Consider the following 10,000-nt stretch of genomic DNA (forward strand, 5'->3'; position numbering starts at 1 on the left):
AGGGGACATCGCGCAAAGTCATTTATTCAACAAAAGATTATGTTTTAGTAAAGGTTTTGTATTTTGTAAATGGTATTAACGTATATTGTAATTATTTTCTTTCTATTGAAGTGGTTGTCTATTGTCTCTCTATTTATTTTTTATTTTTTTTTTCAATTGCAATGAATTTTTAATTGTAGTATTCAGTTTATCTGGATTAATGGTTAGGTTACAGAAATATTCTAGATGGAATAGCCTATAACCTGTGATTTCATCATAAACTCATTATATGTTGAAATGAATTAAGTTTTTATTAATTGATCTCATATTTTAAAGTATTTAGATGCTTTCCCTTTTTTAAATCCTTTTGTAAGGAACTAATAAAGATATTTATTTAAAATATTCAAAGGATTTTCCTTTTAAGTTTTCACAGATTGTTTTGCTAGAATATATCGAAACAGATTTTCTTTATCTGTATATTCTTCCGGTATTATAAATCCTTTATTCATAAAATCCTCTAGTGTTATGTAAGTTGAAAAATAAAAGTTTCTGCATCGCATTTTATGATTGATTAAATGTCTCGCTATAATATCACAGCTATGTATTATTCCTAAAGGTCAACAAGCATACTATTGATACTTTTCCTATTAAACTTTTTAGGAGCATATGTAATCAGTTTTGAAATGCTTTCAAATGTTAAATAAATAATGATAATTTTATTGGCCCCGGTGATTATGTGAATTGGTCGTCCTTTGAAGTTTTACTGAACTTTCCAGATTGATTGAATAATTGAAGATTTCTGTATGTCACTAACCCAAATTATGTGTTTTTTTTTTTTTTTTCAAAAGAAATTTTCTTTTGCTCTTTGGGAAATGCAAGTTTCGGGTTATTCTCAAAATTCTATTCTTTTGTTTCGTGTTTTTACTTTGCATTCCTTACCATTTTTACGTCACATTCAGACCAAATTGCGTTAGGCATTTATTTAATTACATGCAATTTTAACCTTATCCTAATTTATGCGAGGTTAATTCAGACTACATTGCACTCTATGAAATTTTCAGGTTGATAAGCTTTTCTTAATGAATCGCATTTTCAATGTGTGACATAGGATGTTTGTTTTTGTGCCCAAGTTGTTATTGTTGTTTTAGGGGGGTCCTTTCCTCCTGTTTCGAATTAAGTTACATACGACATGGATGGTACAGGTACGCTTGTGGTACAGATAATGAGCTAATTGAACCCGGGCAGTTGGTAAATCAAGTATGAGAGGTTACTGTGTATCCGTTTTGTATAAGGGCAGGATTAGTTCTTGATTTTGAAAGTCCTAGTTTGGTGTTGTTTTAGAACGTAGACGGTTAAGATGGCTGCTCGGTCTTCATCATGCGTTATTACTCGATCGTCTTTAGATTTTTCGTGCTGCATTTAATTTTTCACCGAGTATACTAACGAAATTATTTTCATGAACTTCTTTGATCTAACGTCACGTAGTAACTTTATGAATATTGGATGTAATAGTATTTATTAACCTATAGAATTATTGATCAGGAAAGGTTCTCATTTCCATAATTCGAGATATTATTCCATATAAAAAGATAAGGTACAAACATCATATCTATGTACAACAAAATTAAGGCAGTCGACCTAGGTATTATAATTAGATTAAAAAAATTCTAACCATTGTTGAAAACTTTCTCTGTTTACTTAAGTGTTATCAGAAATATGATCTTTTAATTGGAATGAAAATTGTCTTGTCTGCTTAGGGATTTTGAGTATTTTTGCACTGAAGCCTCATCTGGAATTTTGGAGCGAAAGAAAAATGTATTTTGTCAGTATCCACTGACATTTGTTTTTTAAACCTCTGTTTTGAGACGCGATGAATGCCTTACTGGTACATATATCCATATTTTTTATCGATTAAATATTTCTGTACGTACAGTCATAGTCACGTGCACTCACACACACACGCATATATACACGCACACACGCACACACACACGCATACACACACACACATATATATATATATATATATGTATAGGTATATATGTATATATACACACACACATATATATATATATATATATACATATACTGTATATATATATGTATATGTATATATATATATATATATATGTGTGTGTGTGTGTGTGTGTGTGTGTATAGGTATAGGTATATGTGTGTATATATATAAATTTATATGTATATATATGTATATATATATGTGTGTGTATACACTATTGTTATTGAAAGAGGGGAGAATATCCTTACCCATCTGTCTAGCTCGACTTTCACAGAGTTGGAACGAAAAATCATGAAGGGAATGAGATTAATTATTTACAAGGAAATAAACAAAGGAATTGAAATTTCTTATAAACTAATATTCAAATTGCAATGTTATACACACATATACATATGTATTATGGGTTATATTTATAATTTGTGTTGGAAATAACTCTCTTTCAGTTTATATAAAAATATAAGAACTACTATTGACATAAAATAATTGCCTCTTCTGGTTCCCATTGTATTTTCTGGGAAATTTCATTCAGTGTCATTTTCAATTATGTTTTTTGCTTGCTGTTCTACTGGAATGAGACGCCCCACTCACAAGCGGAATCTCGTCTTTCTTTTATAATTGTTATGACTTAGTTTTGTGTTTAAGTTTTCCATCATAAATGAAGTCTTGGTGTCTTTTCCAGTTCCTTTCTTTAAACATCATGACAAGTATGGAATAAACTATTTTGGAGAGAGAGAGAGAGAGAGAGAGAGAGAGAGAGAGAGAGAATACATTCTTCAAATCACCAGAGTAAAAAAAAAAAGAAAACGATTTATGAATTTGGAGAAAGAGCAAAACGATCACTTACAGAGCATAAAATCAGGAATGATAAAAAACAACACAAAGCAACTGAGAGAGAGAGAGAGAGAGAGAGAGAGAGAGAGAGAGCAGATAATATGAGTAAGAGAGGAAGAGAGAAACCGACCCCTGCCATAAAAACTCTGAGCGCGAAAGTTTTCTGAGCTCATGTTTTAATGAGAACAAATATCCTCATTGTGAATATTTCCAAAAATGATGATGATGATGATGAGAATGGTTATTATGGAGAAAGTAGTTTTCTCTCTTCATTTTTATGACACGGGGTTGGTGACAGGAGTTATGCAAATGGCACAAAAAGAAAAGTCTTATTTGTGCTTGAAGTTAACTATTCCTATCTACGTTTGAAAGACTTTAGTTATGCTAGTGAAGCGATATGAATTCTTTGAGGTGTGAATGTGTAAATTATAAAATGGATACTATATAAAGTTTCATTTGTTTTGCAAGTGTCCTAATTTGTAATGTTATTTGTATGCACTTGTATTTTAGATTTGCATATTCATGCAATGGAAATAAATATTATTTTGGATGATCATCATACAATCATTTCTTATGTCAAATTTGTAATGTGGCATTACAAAGAAGAGATCTGATAACTTTAGTAAAATCGATGTCTTCCGAAATATTATGGCAGCATAAAAATGTGATTTCAAACATAAAAACCATGTATACGATAAAATAAAGGATCGTGAAAGCTTAAAAAATGTAAGACAAAGGATCTAGAAAGCGTAACATATTGAGACGAAAGATTGAGAAGGATTAACAAATGTCAGACAAAAGATCGAGAGAGCATACAGTGAGAAATCATAATGGATACCAAGCTAAACATTAAGAAATCATAATTGATGCAAAGCTAACCATTGAGAAATCATAATTGATGCCAATCTAGGCTTTGAAGAATCATAATTGATGCCAAGCTAAACAGAGAAATCCTAACTGATGCCAAGCTAGGATTTGAAGAATCATGATTGGTGCTAAGCTAAACGTTGAGAAATCATAATTGTTGTCAAGCTAACCATTGAGAAATCATAATGGATGCCAATCTAGTCTTTAAAGAATCATAATTGATGCCAAGCTAAGTATTGAGAAATCCTAATTGATGCCACGCAACGATTTGAAGAATCACAATTGATAACAAGTTAAGCATTGAGAAATACTAATTGATGCCAAGTTAGGCTTTGGAGAATCATGATTGATGCCAAGCTAAACATTGAGAAATCATAATGGATGCCAAGATAATATTTAGAAATTACAATTGATGCCAGGCTAACTATTGAGAAATCCTAAAGGATGCCAATCTTGGCTTTTAGTGAATCGTTATTGATGCCAAGGTAAACATTGAGAAATCCTAATTGATGCCAAGCTAGGCTTTGGCGAATCATAATTGATGCCAAGCTAAACATTGAAAAATTATAATGGAGGCCAAGCTAAACATTAAGAAATCATAATTGATGTCAAGCTAGGCTTTGAAGAATCATAATTGATGTTGAGCTAAACATTGAGAAAGCTTAATTGGTGTCAAGTCAAACGTCAGGGAAGCTTAATTTGGTCCAAATCTTAACAATGAGAAAGCTCAATTGAAGGCCAATAAAATACTGAGGAAGCGTACTTGACACCAAGCTAAATATGGAGAAAGCTTAATAGTTGATGTCATGCCTAACATTGAAAAAGATTGATTGATATCAAGCAATACATAGAGTATGAAGAAACACAATTAATGCCAATCTAAACATTGAAGAAGCTTCATTGATGGCAAAGCAATTATGTAAAAAGCATAAGTGATACCAACTCAAACAATAAGAAAATCTAACGAAACTTAATTGAGGTCAATCTAAAATTTATGAAAACACAATTGATGCATAGGCAAAATTGAGGAAGCCTAATTGATGTCAAACCAAGCATTGCAAAAGCCTTATCAATGGTAGAAAACCATTGAGAAACAAAAGATACGAAGAGAAACATTATTGATGCCAAGCCAACCATTGAGAAACATATTTGGTACTGATTCCTATACTGAGGAAACATTATTGACGCCAAGTCAACCATTGAGAAGCCTAATTATTACTAATTCCGATATTGAGGAAACTTTGTTGATGCCAAGCCAACCATTGAGAAACTTAATTAATACTAATTCCAACACTAAAGAAACATTATTGAATCCAAGCCAACCATTGAGAAACATATTTGATACTGATTCCAATACTGAGAAAACATTATTGATGCCAAGCCAACCATTGAGAAACATAATTATTACTAATTCCAATATTGAGAAAATATTGTTGATGCCAAGCCAAACATTGAAACATATTTGATACTGATTCCAATACTAAGGAAACATTATTGAATCCAAGCCAACCATTGAGAAACATAATTGATACTAATTCCAATACTGTGGAAACATTTTTGAGGCCAAGCCAATCATTGAGAAACATATTTGATACTGATTCCAATACTGAGGAAACATTATTGAATCCAAGCCAATCATTGAGAAGCATAATTGATACTAATTCCAATACTGAGGAAACATTATTGAAGCCAAGCCAACCATTCAGAAACATAATTGGTACCTATTCTGACATTGAGGAAACATTATTGAAGCCAAGCCAACCATTCAGAAACATATTTGATAGGGATTCCAATACTGATGAAACATTATTGATGCCAGGTCAACCATTGAGAAACATAATTGATACCAATTCTGACATTGAAGAAACATTATTGAAGCCAAGCCAACCATTGCTAAGTAAACCTAATATCAATTATAACATTTAGGAAGCATTATTGATGGCAAGCCATAAATTGAGAAACATACGTGATACCAAGTCCAACCTCGAGGAAGCATTATTGATGCCAAAAATAACCATTAAGAAACACAAGTGATACCAATCCAACATTTGAAAAAGCATTATTGATGCCAAGCCAACCATCGTGAATGCAATTAGTGACAAATTAAACATTCAGAAAGCCATCTGACTCGCGTTTTCACTAGAGAATAGATTTCAGCGTTAAAAAAAAAAAATTGACTAGTGAAAGGTAAATGCCAAACGTGCACTATAATTATGTAGATATTTGCTCTTCTAGTCACTCCTTTTTTTTTACATTTTACATTTTACTTCATTTTGTTGATAATGAAAGTGAACTTTATCAGAAAAACAACAAAAAACAACAAATGAGCATCCTTATAGTGGAGAAGAAAATGACCGCAACTCATGGGAATTCTTTTGTTGTCGTCTTTCCTTTGGTCTTTTTCAGGAATGGCTTATTGATTAACGAATAGGAATTTTTATTTGAATATTTCTTGGTTTGTGATTTTACACAAAAATGCACTCTTATTTATGATCAAATGATCTCCATAGATATCGTTAGATAATGCGATGAAAATTCTTTATATTATTAGGTCATACCAATTTTTGAATTACTCTTATTGTTTTCAACAATAACTTGCATAAAGCCACAAAGGAATAAAATTCGCGACATTGCAAATTAATGTATGCAACATTTTCTTTTCCAGTCATCATCTCAAATGTCCTCGTTATGTTGCTTGATATTAACTGTAAAGGATACTATTTTGAGATACTATTTTGTACCCTGATTTAGGAAAGAAAAAGAGATAGACCCTTGGGAAATACAACCGAACTTCGTTCTTTTTAATTTTGGTCTCGTGCAGAATTCAACATCAGAGAGAAAAAAAAGATCGTCACACCAGAATTGGAAAAATTTGCATTCGGGCGTTTGATAAAGATTATTTTCATTGAGATGAATTTTAACTAAATTCTTCGTGATGTTCTTTTCACCCTTATTCTAAATTTTCATTTTTTTTTATAGTTTATTTGTGTCTATTTCATCATGCATAGTGATTAAACTAGATATTATTCTGAAGGTAATATTGACTTTATTCATGCCACCATCATCATTACCTTAATCTCTTTCTGTTTAATGCCACTTTGTGTATCATCTCATTACATATTTATATCACCATTATCATCATCGTAAATATTGTGACAAATTATTTTTTATCATGTGAAAGAATAACAATTTGCCCATCGATATTGTCGTCATTATCAGGCTCCATAACTTCGTCTCTAGCCGTCATCATCTTCATTATTCTGGGCTTTATTGCATTTCTCTCCGTCATTGTATTCATCATATCCAACATCTCCGTACGTGGAATATTGTCTTGTCATTATCACTGAAAATTGAGTAGAACATACGCTGAGGAATAAGTGAGTAGGTGTGTTTTGGTGTAAGTGTGTTTATATATATCTGTTCATGTATGGAGAAACTAAGAATTGGTGTATAGTGCACTTTTTCAACACTTTATGTATTAATATTTACTTGTATGGCACATGAATTGGGAGTATTTGTGCTTTACAAGTGTGAAAATTTATCTGTGTATTTGAGCGTACTTACAAGTACTGCATAATCATTGGTACGTACACATTTGAATTAGGATGTGTTTGCTCATATATTAAAGGATAAACAACCTCAAAGGGAAGTGGGGAAGTAATTTAGACATCTCTTGAAATATAACACTGAAAGACTAGAAGACGCGAATATACTAAAAGAAACAAATGAGGTGATGTAGAAATACTATTTTCCAAAGCAAAACTACTTTTAATCCACTCTTTTGTGGTGGTTGTCCCATTGATAGATTTATACACACACGCAAACACACACACACACACACATATATATATATATATATATAGATATATATGTATATATGTACATATATATACATATATATATATATATATATAATTATATATATATATATATATATATGTGTGTGTATGCGTATATATATATATATATATATGTGTGTATATATATATATATATATATGCATATACTGGTATATATATATATATTATCCGGTGCTAAGTGGTTTTAGCTTTAATCTCATGTTTTCTGGGTTTATATCCCACTCTTGGACCTACCTCTTACTTGTCCACCCAGCTTTAAATTGCCTCCTGCAACTGCCGAGGTAAAAAATAAAGAGAGAAAATAAAAAGATTAAGCTATTATCCTCATCATGAAAGACTTGCTTTGGACCTGAATGTTGTAGCCTACTGATGCCACCATCTCTGAAAGGGTAAAGACTCAAGATATATATATATATATATATATATACATATATATATATATATATATGTATATATATATGTATATATATGTATATATATATAATATATTTGTATATATATATATATATATACATATATATATATATATATTATGCGTGTGTGTGTACGTGAATGAATTTTTTTGTATAACACTTCTAGTACCGGTTTGATTTCAATGGCATTAATATGGTAGGTTACCGGTTAATTTTACGCTTAAAATATACGAATTCAACTTTATCTCAGCGTAAGAAACCTTATTTTAATGATCAAATCATTCTTTTTTTAAAATACTGGTGAAAGATTAAAAGTATCCTTGGCCATTTCAAAAAAAAAAAAAAATAAAAATAATAAGCAAAAAAAAACATTGTTTCTTCCAAAAATAGTTTGGGGAAGAACAAAAGCTCCGGAAGGCTAAAGATCATTAGAACGTTAGAGATTGACGAAGTAAAGTTCAAAGGTGAGGTGAAGTAATTCTTTAAGAAGGTCATTTGAGATGTAAGAAAAAGTGCTTTTTTATCATACGGAATAAGTAATGAGAAGAAGCTATAAAGAGAATGAGTATATGAGCCGATAAAAGGAATAGAAAATAAAGTTTAAAGGGATGTGACTATTAGTATTTAAGATGTAAATTATCAGAGAAGAGCTAAGAAAAAAAACCCCAAGAACGAAATGGAGTGGAAAAAAAAACTCAGAATATCTGTATCTATATCAAGTCTTGAGAGAGATAGTGAAGGAAAAGATTATCACTTATCACCCTCGTTTTTAACCTCCATTCGCTGTCCTCTTATCCCCGGGCTCCCGAGCACCCTCGAAAATATAGAGCCATTTCGTTCACCTCTCCCCCTCGAGTCAAGAAACAAAATAAGAAAAAGAAATTAACCGGGAAGCACGGATTGGAAGGCCACTATAGGTATGAGAGAGAGAGAGAGAGAGAGAAGAGAGAGAGAGAGAGAGAGAGAAATAAGCCTTCTCATCTTTCTCTCCCCACCATTGATTTTGATGTTTATAGTGGAGGCAGGAAGAAAGAAGACCTGGAAGGACATGTGTCTACGTATATGTGCGGTGTGTGTGTGCGTGTGCGTGCGTGTGTCTGTTCTTGTATGTACTAGGTGCCAAGTTGTGGGCCTCGGCCAAAGATGAGCTGTTCAGATAATGATAGGAATGAGAAAGGGTTTGAAGGGGCAGAGGAGGAGGACGAACAAAAGAAAGGGGGACGCTTAGTGAGCTGATGAGCGTCAAAAGGTAAAGGACATAAGATAGTTCAGGGAAAGAGTTGGAACATAGGGGTTATGTAAAAGACTAAAAATATTATGTGTATATATGTACACATACATATGTGTATATATATATATATATATATATATTTATTTATTTATACATTCATATATAAATATCTATATGTATATGTGTATATATATATATATATATATATTTATATATATATACACACATACTTATACACACACATATGTACATACATATATATATACACACACACACATATATATATATATATATATATTGTATATGTGTAGTAGGCATAGTATTGAAGTCCATGTAATATATATATATATATATATATATAAATATATATATATATATATATGTTTTTTTAAGTATTTGAAAATATAAGAATGTCGCGAACTATTTAGAAAAACTTTCATTAGTATAAATATGCTACGAAATAAGCACCCGACTCCCACAACTGATTTGGATTTCGTGTACAAATTTTTGAATTTACGGAAGCCTGTATAGCAGATTAGAAGTCAGTGTGTATCATTATTGATTGCTGATTGGATAAGTGACTGTCACTTCTGTAGCATATACCAAAATGCATGAGCTCGATTATGTAATTCCCCTTGAAATTCAAGTATGTGTGGTTTTATATATACAGTATATATATATATATATATATATGTGTGTGTGTGTGTGTGTGTGTGAGTATGTGTCTGTACGTATATGCACGCAATGCAATTTAACCTTTTCTGGTTCCCAACTAGTGTTTTGGGATAAGTTTACCAGCCCA

At 31.4% G+C, this 10,000-nt stretch overlaps 1 protein-coding gene across 4 annotated transcripts in view; it reads left to right on the forward strand.

Annotated features, from left to right (window-relative positions):
• Nucleotides 1-10,000, forward strand: part of LOC137654924 (uncharacterized) — a 794,088-nt gene that overhangs the window by 607,193 nt on the left and 176,895 nt on the right. The window lies entirely within an intron of this gene.

This window comes from Palaemon carinicauda, chromosome 1 (assembly GCF_036898095.1).
Source record: "Palaemon carinicauda isolate YSFRI2023 chromosome 1, ASM3689809v2, whole genome shotgun sequence".
Lineage (NCBI taxonomy): Eukaryota > Metazoa > Arthropoda > Malacostraca > Decapoda > Palaemonidae > Palaemon > Palaemon carinicauda.